At 37.0% G+C, this 6395-nt stretch overlaps 1 pseudogene; it reads left to right on the top strand.

Annotated features, from left to right (window-relative positions):
- Window positions 1-4832: 4832 nt before the first annotated feature.
- Window positions 4833-6154, top strand: LOC120270370 (annotated as a pseudogene).
- The last annotated feature ends 241 nt before the right edge of the window (window positions 6155-6395 follow it).

Raw genomic sequence — 6395 nt, 5'->3', positions numbered from 1 at the left:
AATGCTAGGTGTTTGGTTTCAAAGAAAATTGAGAAGCAGCTTATTGAAGATTTCAAGGTACTCAATGGTTATGCATTAGAGTTAAGGGCAACAAATATTGGCAGCAATGTTGTTGTTGTAGTTGGAAGGCCAAGTTCAGATGCATCACCAATCTTTCAAAAGATGTATATTTGTCTCACAACTGTTAGAGAGGGCTTCCTTGCTTGGTTGTAGGAGGTTGATAGGGTAATGGTTGCTTTTTGAAAGGATTAATGACAAGATAATGATTGGTGGTAGTGGGAGGGATGGGAATAACCACATGTTCCCTATAGCTTAGGCATTTGTGGAGAGGGAAACATTAGAAAGCTAGAACTGGTTTCTGGAACAACTAAAATTATACCTTGGTATTAATGATGGCCTTGGATGGTCACTAGGGAGTGGCATGCAAAAAGCATGAAACATTTTTCTTTGATTAAGTGTGTGTTCTAATTTTGTGATTTTCTATTTTTGTAGGGATTTACCCATGCTGGCAATGCTCTTTTGGCAATGATTGAGCACATATTGTGTGTGAGGCATATTTATGCAAAATGGGAAAGACAACTTCTTGGCAAGAGCTTCAGATATTTTTTTTGGAATACTGCAAGGTCCACAAGTGAACCTAAGATGCAGAGACATTTCCAAAAAAATGAGGAAGGTATAGGGATGACTTATGGCTATGGAAGAATTATTAGAGGGATTGGCCAATAATGCATGGTGTGCAACAAATATTAGTGATGTTGTCAAGTGCCATGTCATTAACAACAACATCTATGAAATATTTAATGGGGTCATACTCAAAGCTCTAAGTAAACCGAATATATCCATGCTTGAAGAAATAAGAAGTTATATGATGCAGAGAAGATGATTGTTAAAAGGGACCATGTGAGGAAGTGTAACGTTGATTTTGGGCCCAATATAATTGCCAAACTAGAAGTAGAGAGGAGTAATAGCACAAAATGGTAGATGGGTTGGAATGGGGTTATAGAACACGAAGTATTTTCGGAATTATGTGCTATTGCTGGTAAGAAAGACCTACATGGTTAGATTATCTAATAGTAGCTACTCTTGTGGGAAGTGGGACAAGAGCGGAATACCATGTCAACATGCATTGGCTGCAATTGCATTCCAAGTGCCAGATCAACTCAATTATATACATGGATGGTTTAAGAATAACACATACTTGAGGGCCTACTTGTTCAATAGTAGCTCCGTGAAAGGCAGAAGGTTTTGGCCAACAAGTGAAGAAAGCCCCTTGTTGTCACTTATAACCAAAAGGATGCCTAGTAGACCTGTAACAAAAAAAAAGTAGAAGAAAGCCCTTGGAAGTCCAAACAAAAGCAGTACAAAACCATCAAGAGAAGGTAGAGTGCTTAAGTGTGGAATTTGTCACGTGGAAGGTCACAAAAGGAAGAGATGCCCAAAAAACCTAATTAAGTAAGTTTGTTGCACTTCTACTTGAATTACTTCTTTATTCCCTAGGAATTTAGTTATCTTAAGCATAAACAATAACTATTGTGCAGGATACAGTTGGTATTGTTGGCTCAACTGGATGGAAAACACAATGAGGATAGTGAGAAGACACATGGGAAGGAGAAGGCCTTTGTTGCATCAAAAAGGAAAAGAGGGAGACATGTTTTATGGGACAATGAGAATTAAAAGAGTAAGTAATAACTTTACACTAATGGTGAATTAATTTTCAATGCTTCACTTAACCAAAACTTAGCATTCTTGATTGTGTGAGATACTAATTTATATAGAACTTAGCATTATTGAATGTGTGAGTTACTAATTTTTAGTGCTTATGTACCAGATGATAATGGTCGATGAGTTACTAAGGCATGGAACATAATTCTTGAATGTGTAGGGTGCTCACATTGGAGAAGCAATTTTTGGAAAGGAATCGGCATATCCTTCATCATTTGTTACTACCAGTGGCTTGATAGTAATATCTACTCTTAATTTAAACAAAACTTAGCACATTATTAATCTTTTTTGGTTGGTAACACATGTTTTCATGATCATGATGTTTAAGCTTGAAATAAAGTGTGGTTGGCCGCAGAGAAAAATCAAAATGAAGAACCTAGTCACCCTACACAAGTTTAATGGGTAGACCTCCCAACACAATAGAGCACAATAGTTGATGTAATCGAAAGGAAATCCTTGACTTTAAGCTTATATGAAGCATTTTCTTATGAATGTTTTTTTATTGTTAAGGTTTATGTTCGATGTCATTTTGATGTCAAGTTTGATGTCAATCTACTGTTTTTTGGTTTTATGCTATGGGAGCTAATGATATGTAAGGATGTGATATGTTGTTTTTGCAAAATGGATGTCAATTTAGCTCACAAGTTATGTGCATGTAAGAACTGATGACCTAGGATTGTACTATTTCATATGATGAATGAAATCAGTATTATTTGCATCTATTGTTTCTTTATTTTATTTTGATAAAAAGATCCTATGAATATCTTATTGGACAACTAATTTATCAGTTAATCTACAACAAGCTTATATTTGTAAAACCTTGACTATGTTTTGCAGTAAGCTTGTATTTGTAAAACATTGACTATGTTCTGCAACATGCTTGTATTTGTAAAACTTTGACTTTAATGCTTGTATTTGGAAAATTAATATTTTGCAACAATCTTGTATTTGTAAAAACTTGAATTCAATGCTTATATAATGTTCTACACCAATCTTGTAAATTTGATTAGTCTTCAAATATTAGTATGGCATTAATTTATTGTAATGCTTCAGTAAAAACCATTGATTAGGTTTCTAAATTCATATTATAAAGTAGCAAAAGTTGGAATTCAATTGAAATTTCCCATTAACTTGAACTTTTGAAGAGAACTATTACCATCTACATAATAACATCAATGCATACAAACAACACCCAAATTGGCCATGTGCTATTCATGGTCTTTTATTGATTACCTCTTCTTATGCTTCCTAGTGCTCAATTGGATATTATATTAGATGTCGAGTCTATCATGAAATATTGTGCAAGTCTTCTGCTTGAAGATTACTCTCTCCTTCTCTCTCTATCTTCCTTAATAGCTACCTTTGCTGGTATCCACGGGAGATTCGCCACGCATAAAGGCATTGGGGATGTCTGGTGATTAGAGAAGTAGGGATTTTGGATTAGGTATGAGGTATGGATGCGGATCCAACACAATGGATCCATATTCATTTTCCTTTTTAACACTTTTTTATTCATCCTCATGATTTTTTAAAATTATTTTAAAATAAAAAATAACATAGAAGAAAAATTGAATGGCAAAGCTAATGCTCGTTAGAGAGGACTAAGATTTCTAAATTACAAAAAAAGTAAAGATTTCAATTACCAACAAATAGTTTAGGGATCAAAAGGGCCAAAACTATACTTGTTAAGGGACTAAAAGGGTAATTTACGTTAAAAGAGGCAACACAAGTATAGATTGTCTCGCACAACTACCTTTACCACGAGGTAAATGGTGATATAATAACTCTATTCCAAAGACTTGCTTGATCATACCCTTCTTGATCACAATCTCTCGTCGATTCGATATGACTTCCCTAAGATCTCTACTATAATCACCACAGACAATAAACTCTCTCTCATGAAATTAATCGATGTTTCCATGCCTACTCCTTAGGCCTCTCTCTCATCACATCCTAAATTCCTGAGCATTGACTTATATAGTCTTCCATATAGACCGCTTTGTGATCCTTCCACTTCTGTGATTCTTCGTAGTCTCTCTCATCACATCCTAAATTCCTGAGCATTGACTTATATAGTCTTCCACATAGACCGCTTTGAGATCCTTCCACTTCTGTCTTGATTCTTCGTAGCTATTTATATATAAATAATATAACATATGTCCTAATAGAACCCAAATCCCAATTTAATTAAAATTTAAATATATCTTGATCATTGATATATTTAGAATTAAAATTTAAAATTTTCTAATCTTAAAATTTAAAATAAATTATTTGGTTGTCTTGGACCAGAATACAAATCCCAAGACAAATAAAAACAAATACAAATAAAAATAATAATAAAATACAAATTACAAATTGCCCTTGAGAATTTATCTTGAGGCATAAATGCAAATTACAAGATTGCCTTTGAGAACACATATCTCGAGGCAATCCTAAATACACATCTCAAGGCGATCCTAAACCTCATATAGCCTAAGAACAGATCTCGAGGCAACCTAAGCAAGTGCAAATCCCGAAGTACCCAAACACATATCCCGAAGTAAATTGGGTTAATTAAAAATTTAAAAATTAAATTTTGAATTTGAAATTAATTGGATCTTATCCTATTTGATCCGTTGTGATTTTACGGGGTTTGGAATTTGGAGGTTAAGCACGGAATTAACCTTTTAAAAAAGGAAGGAGGATGAACGGAGGAAAAGGGAGAAAAAAAAGAGAAAAAAAGAAGAAAAAGAAAGAAGAATTTGAAAACAAGAAGAGGAAAAAAAAGAATCAGAAGAAGAAGAAGGTCCTCGTTTCTTTTTTCTCCAAATCTATATTCATATATATACACATATATAAAAAGAAAGAAAGTTGCTACCGCCATTGCCTTGCCACTTGATACCATTGTTGCTGATGTTGCCTGCTTGTAGTCATTGCTAGTTGTTGTCATCGCTGATGCTTTCGTCGTTTGCTTAGGGTTGGTGTTGTTGCCATTGCCGGAGGGATATCAAAGCGAGTCATTGGCGAAGCTAGGGGAGTTGCTGGAAAGATACACGCAAACCACCATTGCTGCCATTTCTTTGAAGCAACCCGTCATCTTTACTGAACAAGGTTGATGCTTCTCATGCATCATGGAAAAAGTTAACAAGAATCGTCAGGAGAGGCATGCGCACTTATTCAACACCGAGAAGCCTGATCCTCCCAAAGCCCTTGAGATAGAGAAGAGGGATCACATCACGGGCGGACATGGAACCTCTGGTCAATCTCTAAGTACGTTGGAGAGCCGAAAATACAGCGCCAAGAACCTCTTGATGAATGTGCCAGCGGAGGAGACTCAATTGATTGAATATGATAACGCTGAGCAATCCAAGGAGGAGCTTGTCTATTAGCAAGTCAACTATGGGAACGTTGAAGGGATCAAAGACTTCCGCTGGAAGGGCGCTGGGCTTGAGTACGTTAACAATGAAGGAAAGATGCCCTTAATTCTGGCATGCTTGAGAGCTGATCTTTTACACGTCGCTAAAACTTTTACTCAATTGGGTGGCAGTGTTAATGCTTACCGCCTAGGGAGTCATGTTGGAACTCCATTGCATTATGCTTCAAAAAGAGGCCTTGATCAAACTGTTGCTCTCTTTCTTTCTCATGGAGCAAGCCCTCTAGTGATGAATGATGATTGTGAGACTGCTCTTGATCTGGCAAGGGCAAAGAACCATGATAGAGAACTATATCTGCCTTTTCTCTGGCTAGCTGCGGGACTTTTATGGGCCAAGTTTTTTTTAGAGGCATGATGCCCAACCACGGACTCGTGTTGCTCAGATTGAAGGACCCAAGTCCAATCAGGCAGATCTTGCGAAGGTGACAAGCAACAGCTGCAAAGGTTTTACGATGCCCGCAAATGAATCCGCTCCCACATTGCTAATCCATCAATCAGCTATAGCGGAGGGAATCCCACCACTCACTAATGTCCGACCAAACACCAATAGCAGCAACACTAATGGTTGAGGAAATCCATCTAGTATTGCTTCTTACAATGGATGGGGTGTGCCAGATGCAACTCTGTCAGTCCAAGAATGCTCAAACACAAGTAGTAGAGGCACCTGATTCTAGTTCATATAATGGGTGGGCTGCTCCTCAGAGTCAGATGAACAATCCACTAAATACTCAATCCATGACGGAGGCTCCTCCAGTGCCACCAGATTTTACTCTTGTTAATCTGACTGTGCCACCTCTAGATATCCAAAGTGGAAAACAAGGAGCCAAGGACTCTTCCTCAGGTTCATGTGTTATATGTCTAGATACTTCAGTTGAGGGCACATGCATTCTCTGTGGGCTCATGGATGGGTGCATGTCTTGTTTGAAGGAGATCAAAGCTAAGAAATGGGGATGCCCTCTTTGTCATGCTAAGATTGATCAAGTCATAAGGCTGTACGCAGTTTGAGCAAAGCCAGAAGATGAAAAAGTTAATTGTTGTTAATCACCAGCAGTGTCCATACATATTCTGGATTGCATTGGAGTGGCCTGACATGTATATGATTATGCATCATATTATGTGGTGTCAAGATGCAATCACACATAAAAAAAAATCAAAGAAGGCCATAGTAGCTAAATTAAAGGGTCTTCCGAAATGCTTTTAGCAAAAGGGTCAAGTGCGTCAGTCAAGTCAAAAAAAAAAAAAATTCCAAGAGCATGATAAA

The sequence above is a fragment of the Dioscorea cayenensis genome, chromosome 10 (assembly GCF_009730915.1).
Source record: "Dioscorea cayenensis subsp. rotundata cultivar TDr96_F1 chromosome 10, TDr96_F1_v2_PseudoChromosome.rev07_lg8_w22 25.fasta, whole genome shotgun sequence".
Taxonomy (NCBI): Eukaryota; Viridiplantae; Streptophyta; class Magnoliopsida; order Dioscoreales; family Dioscoreaceae; genus Dioscorea; species Dioscorea cayenensis.
The sequence above is the reverse complement of the archived record's forward strand: the minus strand, read 5'-3'. Positions and strand labels throughout refer to the sequence as shown.